Below are 17,680 nucleotides of genomic sequence, written 5' to 3' on the forward strand. Positions count from 1 at the left end.
GACTTTAAAGCTTTGGAAAGGGTGCGCAGAAAATTTAATAGATCCATTGAAAAATTTATGGTTCTGGAAGGAGGTTTAAGTTTCAGACATTTTGATTTAGAGGGGGGCTGCGTTGGCCTCTATAGAAGTGATGGCATACATTTATCTGCAATCGGTTGTGATATTTTTAATGCTGAGTTACAAAATATGGTGGAGAAGGCCGTGGTTTTTGTGGAAGGGGCCACAAATGGTTTTTAAATATCCATTTGTGGCAGGTGGGGGTATTTGTAAGGTGTAAGGCCGACCGGCTTTTGGGGCAGTTGGCTTTGTTTTTGATTGTTTATAACTCTGTGGTTTGGGCCAAGAGTTTTTCGGTTCATTTGATATTCAGTTGTAAGTGGTTGATGTAAAAGTTTCTGGTTTGGTTATTTTGTAATAAATTGGTTATAAGCTAAATAAAAGACCACGGCCTTTGTTTATCCACAAAATTGGTTTCAGTGTCATTTATTTATTACAGTGTTACATTTTGTTTCAATTACTGCACCATACAACCACATGAAAAAACCCTGTGCAAATAGCGCAGGGTTGCATGTGGTTGTTGGGGAGATTAGTGGCAGTGTAGGGGTTAATTTCAAAGGTCAAGAAAAGGACAGCTGGGGAATGCTCTGGAATGCCTCGCGCTGCTTAGTTTAACGCCCCTTTTTTGAGGTAATTTGCGCTCGCGAGCAGCTCGCGCCGCTTAGTTTGCCCGCGCTTTTTTCTAATTGGCTGCGCTAGGTGTTAGCTCGCGCTAGTTTTGGGCGGGATTTTCACCTATATAAGAAGAGGTTCTGAGGTACCTGTGGCACTTACCCTGGCTGCGTTAACCGACTGCACTGACCTCCGAGTCTGGTGAGCGGCGGTTTTCAGCAAGAGCCACGGGGAGCAGCATGGAAGAGCTGCTGAATTGTCTCCCTCCCGCCCTCCCTAAGGAGCTATGTTTTTTGTGATGTTAAAAAAAAAAAAAAAAAATAAAAAAAAAAAAAAATAAATAAATATTAAAAAAAAAAAAATAAATAAATAAAGAGAATAATTATGTCGTGGCTTTTATTGGGGTTGAGTTGCTCTCTTTTAGAGGGTGAACAAGGTTGGGGGTATTTGTAAGGTGTAAGGCCGACCGGCTTTTGGGGCAGTTGGCTTTGTTTTTGATTGTTTATAACTCTGTGGTTTGGGCCAAGAGTTTTTCGGTTCATTTGATATTCAGTTGTAAGTGGTTGATGTAAAAGTTTCTGGTTTGGTTATTTTGTAATAAATTGGTTATAAGCTAAATAAAAGACCACGGCCTTTGTTTATCCACAAAATTGGTTTCAGTGTCATTTATTTATTACAGTGTTACATTTTGTTTCAATTACTGCACCATACAACCACATGTTTTCTGAAAGGAAACAGAGATGTGGTAGGATGCTTGGAGCCATCACACAAGATGTGTCTTACATAAGAGAGAGGGAGGAGAGAGCAAAAAACATGTTTATATTACTGAGAGGGGATATACTTTGACAGCTGCTTCCTCTCCGGCAGAATTTATTTTTACAAATTTAATATCCTTGAAAGAGCACTGTCAGTGTCATTTAAGGTTAACCCACAGGTAAGGAAAATGCGAAGGCAAACTTTCCTAACAACATTTACAAACAAATGTGAATGCAGTACGTCCACAGTTTTACAAGACCTCCAAGAACAGTTGTATTCTGCCAACAGGCTATCCATCACTGAAACCTATACAGCTGTAGGTATCAAATGGTCCTCTGTTCCACCGACCTTTTATAACCGCTCATCAAAATGGTATAAATATATTAGAACGTTGGAAACAATAGAACTTTCTCCAAGATCAAAACAGGCAACAAAGAAGCGACGTTGGTTCCAGTTCATGTTGGATCCTAGAACATGGGTAACATTTGCTACAAAGATGAGGACAGACTTTGCTAATGCGGTAAAATGTTAAAACGGATTGCTTTGTACTGTATTCGGGAAGTCCATTTTTATTTTTTTACTTTTTGGTTGAACAAAAATGTGATTTTTTTATTTTATTGTCCAAATGCATGGAGCTTACCAGGTTAAGATGGTACAAATGATAGTTATGATATCACAGTTAAACAAAGAATAGGGTCGTTTCGATATTCTATATTCATGCAATATACACAGTACAATATTGTTGCTCTTTAGAGGCTGTCTAGACTCTTGTGAAATTTGACATAATGCCAAGTTGTCACAGTAAAAAAGATTTTGAGATTTTCAAGTACCGTATTTGCTCGATTATAAGACGACCCTGATTATAAGACGACCCCCCAAAATCTGAATATTAACTTAGGAAAAAAAGAAAAAGCCTGAATATAAGACGACCCTAAAGGAAAAAAGTTTTCCCAGTAAATGTTAATTCATGTAAACTATTTTTTTTAATAAAAGCTATGATTGAGAAAAATATTTTTTTTCGTTTTTATTTCTTGTATTTTCCAACCTGTCCCCCAGTTACGCACATCTGCCCCCAGGCTTGCCACACCAATATGGCACTGTGGCCCATGATATGCCTTTTAACCCTCTATATGCCACTGTGCCCCATGGTATGCCTTTTGACCCCCTATGTGCCACTCTGCCTCCAGAAATGCCTTATACCCCTATATCCCATTCTGGCATTTAGGGGGTTAAAATGCATATTATGGGGCAGAGTGGCATATAGGGAGGTATAAGGCATTCCAGGAGGCAGAGTGGCATTAAGGGAGTTAAAAGGCATTATATAGAGCACTCTGCCTCCAGAAATGCCTTATACCCCTATATGCCACTCTGGCATTTAGGGGGTTAAAAGGCATATTATGGGGCAGAATGGCATATAGGGAGGTATAAGGCATTTCAGGAGGCAGAGTGCTCTATTAAATGCCCCCTTAACGCCACTCTGCCTCCTGAAATGCCTTATACCTCCCTATATGCCACTCTGCCCCATAATATGCCTTTTAACCCCCTAAGTGCCAGAGTGGCATATAGGGGTATAAGGCATTCCATAAAAATACCCTACACACACACACACACACACACACACACACACACTTACCGGTGCTTCCAATTTCCTGCTGTATTGCCGGGGCAGCGGGTTGACGTCTCATTCCGCGGCAGCCGGAAGGAGGTGGAGTTGGCAGCGGGGGTTTGTATGCGTCCGTCGCAAATACCTTCCCCGGCTGTCAGAGATGAGAGTTCCCCGCACCGGTGCGGGGAACTCTGATCTCTGACAGTCGGGGAAGGTATTTGCGACGGACGCATACAAACCCCCGCTGCCAACTTCATCTCCGGAAGCACCGGTAAGTGTGTGTGTGTGTGGGGGGGGCGACGACACGAGGATCCAGGTCCCCTGCAGCGGTGCGGGGGATCTGGATCTTAGTCTCATAATCAGACCTCTATTTGAGGTCTGATTAGAAGACGACCCCGATTATAAGACGAGGGGTATTTTTCAGAGCATTTGCTCTGAAAAAAACCTCGTCTTATAATCGAGCAAATACGGTAATTGCTCTATATACCTTCCTTATAGGTAATGACCACTTTGGTTCCCAAATTGTATATTAATGGACATTCAGTGTTATAAAGCACTGAGTATGTCAATGGCTTATATAAAACAGAGACACCGAGCCAAAGTCCTACCTCCTCTTCACAATTCACATTAAGCTGCTCAAGGGGTACATTATCAAGCGTGTTTCAAATCTATTACTTTCTTCATCACAGAAAGCAGAGACCTCTGGAAAAGGCTGAAATATGGTGGAAACAGGTGATGTCCAAAAGCTTTATATGATCTGTGATTCAGTTCCACAAATTCAGCATCTAGCATATCCGTCATTCAGATTATTATTGAGTATATTTGACAATGAAAAGACCCCCTCGTACTCTCTTCTTCTAATGTGTTTTCTACCAACACCGTTTATTAAGCTAGATCAAAGTTTTACAAGTTTAGAATTGTACAATTCTTCAATGGGAATTAAGCATATAAAAAATCAGTATTTCTAGAGCATACATAGCAAGCAACGCAATGAATTAGTCAACAGGAATTGGAATAGTTTAACCAGCAGCACCATTCCACTTTTTGCTATTTTTACAAACTTTACAAGCTGTAAAAGTATCACTATAACTAACCCAAACTGTGATAACCTTGTGTGTCCGTGTACGAGCGAAAGTCTTACAGGTTCGCAGATGGCCTTCTTCTATTGTATCTATTGTATGAAGAAAACAAGTAAAGTCCTCCCTTCCTGGGCCTGGAGATTAATAGGTGTTATTTGCTGTGAACTGGTTTAAAGCAGTATATGCTGGCTCTTTCTTGGACTGCGGTGCATTTTACTGCATGCATTATTTGACCACTATAATAAGAATTGGGACTTTTATCTAACAACTCACCCCATCCCAGGATGCCTCCACGAAAACCAGGAAGGGTAAGCAGGAAGGATACATAAGAAAGCACTTTCTGTTTCTGAACATTCTGTGTAGCACTACCATTGAAGTCAATGACGGCAGATGTCCCATTGAGGTAAATGAAAGCTGCAGCAGCATATATATATATATATATATATATATATATATATATATATACCGTATATATATATATATATATATATAATGACACATTGAGGTCTCAATCTTTGCAACAGAAAAAATAAGCAGACTATATGGGCCGAATGCTTCTTAAATGCTGTCAAATACTACATTTCTATTCCAAAAGCAAAAATGGTTTCAATTTTCTTCATCCTGTACCCTGGATTATTAGAAATAAGTGCACAATAACAAGATTAAAAAAGTGCTCCACAATAATAAGAGAATGTTTGGGCCGTACATTTGTCTGTGGTAGTTTTTTTGAGATTTATTGGACCCATGGTGTAATCTATGGACAGGTAAATTGGCATTTGAGGGGTGTCACAAACAATATTGTTCAGCATCTGGCACTACAATATAGATGTGTCTAAAAGCTATTACAAGGTAGTTGCCACACTAAAATTGTATGAACGTTATAGTGGATTGTGTATGTGACTCGTAAATAAAAGAGAGGTGATTTTTTTTCCCCTTTTTTTATTTTTATTTGCTCATCTATTGGCTTCCATCACTTCTACCCATGCTCTAATAAAACTACAGCAACATAAATTAAATTCTCTGATACAAATACAATACCGGAGGGTTTTAGCTGTAACTCAGAGGGAGAATAATTCTGTATTGAATTGGCTTATTGTGAATCGTTTCATGCGACAGCCCTCGCAGAAAATGGTGTTTAAACCCTGGTTAGCCTTTTCTGTGCAGTGGATATTCGGATATGCTTTTATTTTATTTTATTCTCTTCTGAATCCTGCTGTGTTTAATTCTGAATATATTCAGGAGTTCCAAAAATGTCAACAATTGTAGCAGCAGCAGCAGCAGCAACTATTTGTTTTCCCAAAATTAAGCCTATTTTTTTAAAAAATTTGAATTCCTGCAAACTAGATAGCTTTAATAAACCGTACTAATAAAAAAAAATGTTTGTATGATGAGGTGGCAAAAATGGCAGCAGAAAAAATCCTTTTTTTTTTTTTTTTTTTTTAAATACACGCAAAATCAATTTCTAGGCCTAGAGTTTTCCCTTTCAGCACGCTTGTGTATATACAGTATAAGGTTATGTAGAATTAAAAACCAGATCATTTCGGCTTCCAGGAACCACTATATTTTGTAATAGCTTTATACCTTTCCTGCCTTGTAATCTGTTAAATACTTAAAGGGTCGCCCACCTTTTTCATCTCTGAAACAGTGTTTACATTGAAAAAACACAATGTCTTGCTTATTTCTTCTAAAGATGTTTTCTTCTATCTCTCTGTCTCCCTTCACTGTATCTCTCTCTCCTCTCCCCCTTTTACTCTCTTTATATGCCTCTTTTCTAGAAGCTCAGAATGGTTGGTGACCCTCACAAGTCTACCAAATGTTCTACAGCAGTAAAATTCAAAGTCATTTTTGTTTATATATTATATCGCCTTTTATATATTAAATTGCCTTCTTAGAAACTTCTATTATATAATTGTTAATAGGTAACAGTAGTACATAAAAGATCTTGATAAAGCTCTACTCACTACCCTCGATCTTAAAGCAAAATGATCTCTCTGACCAGTGGCATATCCTGGCCTAGGGTGGCAGGTCCAGGGGGGGGCAGTCCCCCTTCTGCAAAATCGGGGGCAGATTGCCCTCTTGGGAAATCAGGACCCTGGGGTCCCACTGCTCTTTGACAACCCTCCCCACCAGCCCATTTACACTATGGAGGCTGTGTCTCCATAGACTGCAGTGGAAGGTGCTGTGCGTCCCTTTGAGACATAAAGCCCCGGGATATTATGTTGCCTTAGTTTGGGTCTAGGGCAGTGCGAAAGGCAAATACATTGCACCCTCTGACCATTTAAAATTGTCTGGACGTTAATAAATTGTAAACTATAGGATTAGTTACTATAATTAGACAAATGTGCATTGTTAGCCAAATAATAAAAAAGTGTTTTGTAGATTCTGTGTGCTGTGTTGCGTTTTCATAGTTGACCCAAGTATCAGTGTTTTTAATTTTACTGTTATTTTCCAGTTCGTTCACTTTGATAGATAAGACTTTTACAGTTTTTAATAATTTAATCCTCAATAAAGAACAGTTTGTTCTCAACTCCTCAAGATGATCAGTAAATTAGAAACAAATCTTGGGGTGAATAATGGTCTTGTATCGGAGCTTTGTTACATTTTGTATTGTGCGCAGATATACCGCAGACTTTGATAAATGGTATTCCGAGTGATTTTCGCTTTATTTATTCTTGGCAACATATCTCCCGATCCAGTACAATTCAGCTAAAGACAAATAGTTCTCTTTCATTCTTCCCCAAATCTCCCTAGTGGGACCATTTCTGTACAGCATAATAACATGTAAATTAGATTTTAAAAAAAGGCAAACTTTCTATCAACCATAATTGAATATGCTATTACTCAATGTTTAGGTTTAATTATAATGTATTATTTTCTAAGAATCATTTGGACATAGTATACATTTGCCTTTTTCGGGACTAAAACAAAACTATTAAATACTGTGCAGTAAATCATGTACCTTTCTTTTTATACAATTATAGCCTTACAGATAGAAGAGGAACATTTATACCATTTCATATCCGAATAGATTTTTTTTTTTACAGTAGTCTACTAGCATAACACTAATGGAGCCTGCCATTTAAATTACGGTCCTAATGTATTAGAAGTATGGGGAGTGAGACAGATGGCGAGGGACTTCATTATTATCCATATTAAACAGCATGATTTTAAAATTGCACCCCTAGGATTTCAAGTCCAAAAATGAAAACCAGTATTGTCTAAAACACATTTTACTAAGGGGAATGGCTCCAAAACCCATAAAAGTTCTGGTCATCATGTGCGTGCCACCTAACGCCCTTGTCACTTTAGAAACCCTGGTGGCTATATGTGGAATTGCAGGTAAAACCCACACAGAAAAGTGTTAGGCTGTGACCCAAAATCTTTAATTTGAAGCAGCCCAGGAAGCAGTTGTTCCCTTACCAACCCTCTCATGATTACAGAAAGAGAGCCAAGAGTGAAAATGTAACTTTTTTGCCATGTTTTTTTCCTCCTACAGATGGTTTTCTAACTAATCATAATTTATATTAATTTATGGTATTCCAGGTTGCTTATGATCAGTCCAAATAAGAATGTATACATAAACATATATCACATTGCATACAACACATTTGGTCAAGTTTTTTATTTATTTATTATAAAATATAATATCAAGTCCAGTTCCATGAAATTTCAGCTGTGAACTCTACATTAAATTTATATTGTTCATAATCTAATTAACTTTGTGAATGGGGAAAAAAAAAAACATTTGGCATAGGTTTTATCTAAACGCATGAATTCTTATTCACACAATTAAAAATGTTGCTTTGCTGACAAAATATAATCTGCAATGAGCTTTAGAAGCAAAATATGATGTAGAGGAACAACACCTGTCAAAAAATCTGTTCCAAAGGAATGCAAATAAATTATTTAATCCCTGTTCCGTACATATCATAATTATTTACTGGTATAGGGCAAAATTTACTTTTTTTGACATTTATGTTTTTCAACACGATATTCCAATTAGGCACTGACATTTGCTTCTCTGTAGGATTATAATAAAGAAAACCCTTGAAGGTAAATAGGACGGCTTCAGTTTGTAAGCCCATTAAATAGTTAGCTCTTTGGTCTAATATTTCAAGATCTTGTAGGTATTGCTCATTGTGACGCTGGCTTTTGTTTGTATGATCAGTTATAATGTTTTTGCTGCTTATGATTTTAGTCTTTATATAAAAATGGCCTGTTGTGGCGTCCAGAAGTGCACAGCATGATAACGTTTCACACTGTTTTCTGAAATACCAACATCTCCCAGAAGTTGCCCCGGATGAAACAGAACCATGCCATTAATTTCCACAGATCCGTCATATTCCTATAGACCTTACCTTTAAAAAAAAAAAAAAAAAAAAAAAAAAAAAGCCCAATAAAGGTTACATTTAATAAATTTGAAATGTTACTTTTAAACACAGGTACTGTCAGTATATTATAATAAAAAAAAAAATGGCATAGTCGAGACATTATCACATTAATATGACAACCAGACACGTTGTTGCATAAACCCTAAAAAGAATCCATGCTTATTGATTATTTAAACATGCCTAAGTCAGCATTTTCCCAGAAATGTTATGGATTTGTTTCCACTGCTAGAAATTAAGCTATAAATTTAGACCCAGAGCACTACACTTTATCTTAATGTGATAGAATTTGTATTATAATTGCATTGGGTTCACAGCAAGCCATTAATTCTAGCAGCCATTAGGCAATGGGTTTATGTCAATTATGCTGACCTTTCTGGAAGTTGGCAGAAAACAGGGTCATCATAAGTGTTAGTGTGTGTGATTAAAAGCAATGCGGCATTACTTGGTCTTTTAAATCACATAAGTATGTCTTGTTCAGTTAAACACATCCGATGGGGGGTGTCTAGCTAGGAACAGGCAACCTGTGACACCCCATGTGCTTGTGAACTGTCACATCTGCCCAAAATTCCACTAACCGTAGTTCCCAAAGCTTGTGTTGGCAAGGTCTTGACCACCAGATAGCTCGAGGCGCGTCTACAGAAATCACAGATCCTACATTATGAGATTTTGCCAATTTCAACTTTACACAGCGTCTGCTGTTAAAAATAAGGGTAGATTTAACTGACTAATGTTAGAATTCATGGTCGGTGTTTATTATTTTACGCAAGCCTTCAGAATGTTATCAAAATTCTAGGCACAATCCTAGAAGCATAGAATTTGACTGCAGATAACAACTGTTCAGGAGATCTGGTCTGCCTGTTTTTCCTTTAAATTGAAATTGGTTCGGAGATTTGACATCAGACTATTTAAAAGGGAACATTTAAGTATTGAGTGTGTTTGTGGGCAGAGATACATCTATAAAGCAAATAATTACACTGAGTACTTGAGACTGACGTTTAATGGGACACCCCATATATCATATGAACCTTAAATTTTCATGGTGTTCCTCTTGCGAGTACATGGGGGGATTCTGCAGAATCCATCATATGCATTTGCCCCTTTACCCGCCTCTCAACTATATGTCATGTTAGGTTAAACCCGTGATATGCTTACCTCCAGTCAGCTTCGGTACTGGTTTAGTGTTCAGACCCTTATACGTATGCACAGAAAGTAAGGGGTTTTTGTTCCCTTCCTGCTATTGAAGAATATATATTAAAGTACTCACATCATGCTGTAATATACATTCTTTAGTGGGGGTATCAAGGATAGTAAGCTGACCCTTTAAAAGTACTGCCTGCGCATGCACTGTAGTGCCCATCAGGTCAGCTAACAAGTCCTTCTATTGGATTGAAAGGGAATATAGCTGGCAACAAATTGACGGGGGATGCAGGGATGTATTTGTATGTTGTAAATGCACTGGTATGGACTCCAGTGTACTTTATAGCATCTGTTCTATTGAACACACAAACATTATTTTTATTTCACTTTATTTTGTTTTGGTTTTTAAATCTTTTAATATATATGCTCTATTTTTGCTATCGGTCTGCCTAATGTGTGGATAATTATTTAATTTTATTTTTCTATGATTCTCCAAAAACAATAAGCCTGTTTTAAGACTCACTTTTAATGTTTTGTTTTAACGCATGGGGCAATCTACAAAGAAAATACCAGATTAGATTAGCGCAGAATGCAGCCATAAACAAAGGCATGTTGCTGGCAAGCAATTTTCAGATAAAGGTATGACATAAAAAGAAGCAAGCGCAATAGATGTCTCTATTTATGAAGCTGTTCTACAGTTAAAATGTGGGCAAAACATTCCAGCACTTACATGGCTGTGTACAGATTCGTGTAATAGATAATAAGATCTACAATATAAACCTTCTTTTCACATTTTAGGTAAGCATGCCTCCCGACAGCCCCGACCACTGTCCCATTTAGAGGGTATCATCTGACGGTTGGGAAGATCCTCTGATCTGTAAAATCAATCTGTCTCCAACTAGATTGCCACCCACGCCCCCCCCCTGCCTACCCCCACAACAGGTCCCCCGATCGGACACTTGAAATGTTGGAGGGTATGGATAAGCAATCTCATCTCTCGTTGCCTTAATCAAAGCCATGGAATCCAGCTGTGGCCAGTGTGTGATTTTCTTGACACTGTAAAACAATTTTCCAAACTCCAGCATAGTTTCTTGACTGACATCACAAAAAAACACCTAAGCCGGTCTAATAATTGACGTTTCTAGAGCAGATCAAAAGATGCCCATATACCTTAAATATTCTCTGACAGGCTCTGGGTAAATTCCTAAATATCCAACAGAAACAAATTAACTGTTTATTAGAAACCTGGTGTGGACATTTATTCAGGCAGAGATGGACCTTAACAGGGATTGTTAAAGCGAGTTTTCATTAATTATTCAAAATTTGCCCTTTGCTTGTATTGCATGTTTCCAGGACTTAGCGTAGGCAATTGGAATGCTATTCCCGTGTAAGAGTCTTGTGTACTATGCCTATGTAAGCACAGCAGGTAGCGATCAAAACTTGAAACTTATTATACATATAACAGGTAAAATATTTAGTCTCCTTGAGTATAAATTACAGGGTTGTATATGGTGATAACCCCAGCTCTGTATACAGTAATGTAGGTAAGTATTGACAAAGCCTGGTTTATCTAGTTTCTGTTGTTATCGTGCACTTGGAGGGCGCCATTGTTGTCAGTCATGCGACATTTTGGGTGACCTTCCCTGAGTTGATTCCTTACTGCAATGCTAATGTTACTCTATAAACATTAGTTAGTCACAGGGTCTGGATGGTGATTGAGATTGAGCCATTCTATTGTTTCCCACGGGCAGTATGATGAACAGTCATGGAGTTTGTATAGTAGAATGGGCTGAGAAAGCAATGCCTGAAAACATTATATTAAGCAAAACAAATTAACTGAATTAAATATTAGGGCAGTGAATGGAAAAAAGAATAGGCAAAGGAATAGGGAAGAGCCAAGGAGTAGTTATGCGTGATACCTGTGTAAATATACTATTAATAAAGCACCTTTTCCAACACCAATCTTCTTTGTTAAATAAATTAATAAGTGAGAGAAATGACAGCAATTTAAATTTTTATTTTTGAGTCCCTTGGAGAGGTTTGGGTTTATGAAAGTGTGCTGTTGAGTTGTTACCTTAACTATGGTGTAATGAGTTTTATTCTTTTTGACTAATTTGAACGTGTCAAGCATTGCCTAATTGGGCGCTTTTATTTTTGCTCATTGATCTCAGCCTACTTTTCATGAAAGCGTTTCAATATTGTAAGAAACCATCATGTATAATTAGACATGCTGTCCGGGACGGTGTGTGTAACTGCAAATTAGTGAAAGTCCGTGACTGACTGCCTTCTTGTCATTGACTAGACACACAGATGCTGATTTTATTGCCATTTAGTGCTCCAAATAATAGCAGAATAAGACAGAATTTAATTTTGCCCGTACTTTATACTCGAACAAAAATCAACTATGTCTATCACAAAATAATGCTCAAAGAGTATTTTAAATACATTTTAATAGTCAATGGAAGACAAAAGGTGTGGGTTACTCACGTTATTGACCCGGGGCAAACAAAAAGTTACATAGTACATAAGGTTGAAAAAAGACCTAAGTCCATCAAGTTCAGCCCTTCTATCTAACCTTCCTATTCTTGATTCAAAAGGCAAAAAACCCTAATTAAGCTACTTCGAATTCTGCCATCAGGAGGAAAAATTCCTTCTTGACTCCAAAAGGGAATCGGGTTTGTCCTTGGATCAGGAAGCTCTAAAATATTAATTCTGTTTCTTAAGTCGACATGCGTTCCAGTTTTGAATAGGGTAATATGTATGTTTGCGGAAATGTTACCTTTCCTTTGTTGCTGATTGATCTGGACGTGGCTGATACATTTTTCAGTTTCTCCTGTTAAATAATCAGTTATAATGAACTTGCATATCTGTTCAGTTTACTGCCCCGAAGTAACTCTGCGATACGGGAGCAATAACTAAATGAGATAGCGGATCCATACTGGGAATGAACAAGGTCGTTTTCTAATACATATAAAGGATATTGTTATCTGTGCACATTATTACTTTATTATTAATTTAGTGTTTAAAATATATGATTTTGGAAAAGTGGCTTTAATTCCCTTCAGTGAATAGTAGAATCCTGTTTGGGTGCTGCCCATGTTTACTTAAACCCCAGTGTGGAGCCAAAGTGCTACTTTCTGGGTAAAAAGTAGAAACACTACAATGGTTTCTAATTAACACAAAACAAAACATGCCCCCCCCCGCCTCTCTCTCTCTCTCTCTCTCTTACTCTCTCTCTCCCCGCCTCTCTCTCCCCCCTGTCCCTCTCTCCCCCCTGTCCCTCTCTCCCCCCTGTCCCTCTCTCCCCCTGTCCCTCTCTCTCCCCCTGCCCATCTCTCTCCCCCCATCATCTCTCTCCCCCCCATCATCTCTCTCTCCCTCCATCATCTCTCTCTCCCTCCCATCTCTCTACCTCCCTCCCGCCCATCTCTCTCCCTCCCATCTCTCTCCCTCCCGCCCATCTCTCTCCATCCCTCCCGCCCATCTCTCTCCCTCCCGCCCATCTCTCTCCCTCCCATCTCGCTCTCTCTCCCTGCCTCCCCCCCACTCTCTCTCCCTGCCTCTCCCCCCCGCTCTCTCTCCCTGCCTCTCTCTCTCTTTTGTCAGGCAGCAATCCCTTAACAAACTATGGTATTAAATCATGTTTTATTTTTGTTGTTGTTGTGGCATCGAGAGTACCTATAAATATCTTAACACAACAGCTTATAATGTGTATAAACTATATGATCACAGCATCGGTGTGTTTCTTTAAACACCATAAGCCTAGCTCTGTACAGTATAATGGATACTAGTAGTGACTAAAGTTTTCTTGTGCTTTGCAAAACACATTTTGAGTGATGATTAGCAAAAGGAAGCGATATCACAGCATTTTCTGGCATTGTAACATTTCGTCACAGCAGTTTTACCATTTAAAAAAAAAAAACCCAAGCACTTCTGGAGAAGGAAAGTAATTGTTTAACTTACCACTAGCTTCTATGCACAAACAAAATATTTAATAAAGATAAATGTCGCGGCTATGTTTCTTTTTGTTCTTACATCATATATACAAAAAAAAAATGCATTAAAAGTATTCTGCATAAATATTGCCATACTTGTTTATGCACTAAGGTGGAAAAATGCTAAATATTTCAATTCCGATTTTTTTTAATTTTTTATTTTGCTACGCTCTTAGAAGCATATGGGTTGTTTAGTGGCTGTAGTAAAAAAGTTGTCATGCAGCAACATGAATTATTCCAGAAAGTCATTGATTTCATGCAAATGAAAAGATTATTTATCCGAGTAAAATTTGATCTTTGTCAGCTGTAGGCTGGTTTGCATATTCCCGTGTCAAATATACTGCCTGACCTAAAATCTATAGGTATTTAATATTCAAGCGACTGCGTATCTAGCATGTTTAGAATATGCAAAACAACATAATTGCGTTTAGCTGGCGGATGGTTTGCAGATTCTATCAGTGCTTTCAGAGTGTATTTGTTGTAGATACACAATAAGGTGACAGTTAATATTCTGAGTGCCCTGCATGCTAAACTGGGACCCAAATTAAAGTCCAGTTTAATAAAATTCATTATTCCGTGTTATAACAAGGTGCGTAGCTGGCAAACTTTAAAAACCAGAATGCGCTGAAAAGTACACACTTTTAGTTTGCAAGTCCTGCTTATGTTATTTTCTTTAATGTTTACCTTTCTTTTGAGGTTAAGGCCTAGGGCAGGATGACCAGCTGGTCTCTTTACAACTTTAATACAGAGCTGCAGACTTGGAAGCATTTCCAGTTAAAAGGATCATTCTGTAATTGCGAGGCTATCCGCTAAACAAATGTAGCCCTATAAATTTGGGGGATATTTAATTGCCTTATTAAAAATCCATGATGCAGGAAACCAATGAATTTAATACAGCCATCATATGCACTGGAATGCAAATAATAACCGCGTGGTCCCTATAAATGTCCTTGGTGCAAATGGATGGGGGGATTCTGCAGAGGCATATGATTTTGCCCCTTCCTCTACCTCCCAGCTTTTTGGCATGTGTTCGGCTGAATGCTGTGGGCAGGGCTCTATACTCATGCGCGGCAAGCACTGCCGTTTGTTTCAGTGAGAGCACGTTCCTTGACGCTGGTGGGCTGCTTACCTGATGAAAACACTGCAGCACCAGAGCTCTTCCCTGTTGTGTTTGACGCTGGCTTTGGCCATGTGACATCTCTGAGCATGAGCAGGGGTATTGTTAGATGCACTGGAACTCTCATGCAAGCCATTAATGGAACGGGTCGGTGGTGTGTAAGTTTACATATCGCCAGCTAAGTATGTAGCTCTATTACTGAAGGGGGAAGCAAAAAGATATGTAACAATGACATTAACATTGACTATATACACAATTAACAATAACACATATTAATAAATACTGGTAAAAAAGGAGACGAGGGCCCTGATCCTGCAAACTTACAATCCATTACAATGCCACCTCTTTGACAACCCATTTTTAAGGCATAAAATGGAGATTCTGTCATTCTGGCAAATGTACAAAATCAGTAGGGGATCAAATATTTTTTCCTTCAATGAATATAAAGAGAAATAATAGTGCAAAGTGGTGCAATCCCCATAGCAACCTATGCATTGTTCCTGCTTTCTGCTTTATTTATATATATATATATATATATATATATATATATATATATATATATATATATATTGATGCCACAACTGCTCTTTAGTTTTATCTAATTTTCATAGTATATTTTTTATTTCGTCTTATGCATTTTGTATTTCTGAACTCTCTGGGTGGATATACTACTACTACTAATAGAAACGTAATAATTTCACATTTCTCAAGGAAATATGTGTTCTTTTTGGAAATGTTGTGATCTGTATTGATATTCCATTCATAGAGTGAGATCTTTTAAACATCTGTTTCTAGTCCTTTGTTAAAGAGATTTTTGGACAATGTCAACTGTTGCATATTGACTTGAATAGAAATGTCCTACGTTAAATCAATGACAAACTATATTTACTCTTGAGAAATGATGTAACTATCAGCAGATAAGTAAATGAAAATAGAAACAAAGTAAACAATTATCTGGTAATGCTGATAAGACAGTACATTGTATTCTTTCTGTAATAGCGCTTATCAGGAACTGCTCTTTCAAAGACAGGGGACAACAAAAACCTCCTTGGTGGCCATTATTGGGTTAATAGAGAATGTTTTGAAAACCACTTTGATACTAAGGGAAATCTGTATTCTTGGTAGATGTCGGTGTAGTTTGTGTGACCCGAATGAATGATAAATATCTATTTTTTTATGCGTACGCTATTGGGAACGCCATTGTCTTTCAGTTCTTTAATAATTGCAGAGTGAATGATGGTAGGTTTGCTGGATAATTAATTGGAAGTAATTAACACTGACATCCCTCTACTATTCAGCACAGGCCAGAATGACGGTAAGAAGTCTGACACTTAAGGCGTTTGTAAAGCACATATGAAGCCTTCCTGTGAGTTGTGAGAGGAGCAGAGGCTTTGGAGATCTCTTTTGTACACAACCATCTTTTCCATTGACTCATGTTAGTATGGCACTTTCATAGAAAACAATTCTATGCCATTCATAGAAAACAATTAGTGCTGAATGCATTTTAATAGAATTGTCTGAAATAAAGACTTGGTTGACATTAATTTTCATTTTGAAAAAAATCCATCACATTAAAACCAATTCTTATGTTATTAAGTGCTACCTGGATTGTTTGTGAGTGACGATGAATACATATATTATACCTTCGCGTCATGAAATATAGCATTTTTCCTGTAACTGAAAGACTTTCAGATGGAACATTAATCCATGAAGCACTTGCTATGTCTGATCTACCAATTGTCCTTCTTTAGGATGGAGACTCCTTCTTTGGGATCTAAATTTCTGTGTGCCTCTTTGGGTATGAGAGCATTGTAGTGCCCTACAGTCATAAAAGTTAGAACATTATGTAGAAACATTGTGTAAATAATATAAAAATCCTTATTCTAAACGTTTCAGTTGCTTAAGTGTGTATAAACAGGTTACTAATCGAGGAAATTCCTGTAACCACGCTGCAAAACGTGTCCCTGTTTGGCCATTCCAGATGTTAGGTGGTATGTATGTTCTCATTTCTAACATCACCATGTGGGTAACTCTCTCTCTCTCCATGTGATGAGAAGAAAAAGCTTTCCCTGAGGGACCTACCATGTCTTAGAACATGCGTGTGAACTTTCCGAGGTAGGCTTTTGGAGTGGCTCTGTGAAGGGATGGGGCAGCCATGTTCTGGCCCAAGGTTTGCCTCAGACAGCCTTTAGTGGAGTGAGAAGGACATGGGTGGGGAGAAGACAAAGGTTAGTTGGGTTAGTGGACATGTCCAAATGCTGCACCACTGCCTAGGGAAATAAGAAATTGACCCAGAGACCCATAGAATTAGGGCTTCACACAGAGACTCTGAATCAAACTCAGAGAGTTCCCAGCTTATGTATTGACGTAACTGTTTTGACAGCTCTCGCTTGCGGACCTCACTCCTCCTCCGAAGGCTTTCATGACCAATGAGCATCCACCAAAAGAGTAGCATAACCTAATACAGAGAAAGAAAGTAAATAGGGGGACAAATACATTTTGCTCTCCTTTCACTGGCATACAGATAAGGGAATTTTCCAAATAAGTAAATAAATAAATGGTTATTATGGATCTGTTGACATTAGTAGCCTTTATTAAAAAAAGAATAAATTGTGAATTTTCTGATATAGAAAAATGGCAGGTCCACTGAAACAATAAAAGTTATATATCCGTGGATCCCATTTTAATCTATTGTTGTTAATAACTGTACATGTACAATTACAGGTATCATTCACACCCGTCTATATTAAGCGTTTTTATTTTAGAACTATAGTTCCAGGGTGATTTTACGTAGAGATCATTTATCTTGTACTTGTGTGTAATATGTTCCTTTCCCCTGTGTTCTAAAAAAGAAAAAAGCCAATGTATTATATGTGATTTTTATAATATGTGGTTTTAAAACTAAAACTTTTAGGGTTTTTTTTTTATGG

General features: G+C 37.9%; 1 protein-coding gene across 1 annotated transcript in view; it reads left to right on the plus strand.

Moving 5' to 3' along the window:
- The window catches only part of LOC128497074 (uncharacterized), a 164,261-nt gene that overhangs the window by 146,110 nt on the left and 471 nt on the right, over nucleotides 1-17,680 (plus strand). The window lies entirely within an intron of this gene.

Source organism: Spea bombifrons, chromosome 5 (genome assembly GCF_027358695.1).
Source record: "Spea bombifrons isolate aSpeBom1 chromosome 5, aSpeBom1.2.pri, whole genome shotgun sequence".
Classification (NCBI taxonomy): domain Eukaryota; kingdom Metazoa; phylum Chordata; class Amphibia; order Anura; family Pelobatidae; genus Spea; species Spea bombifrons.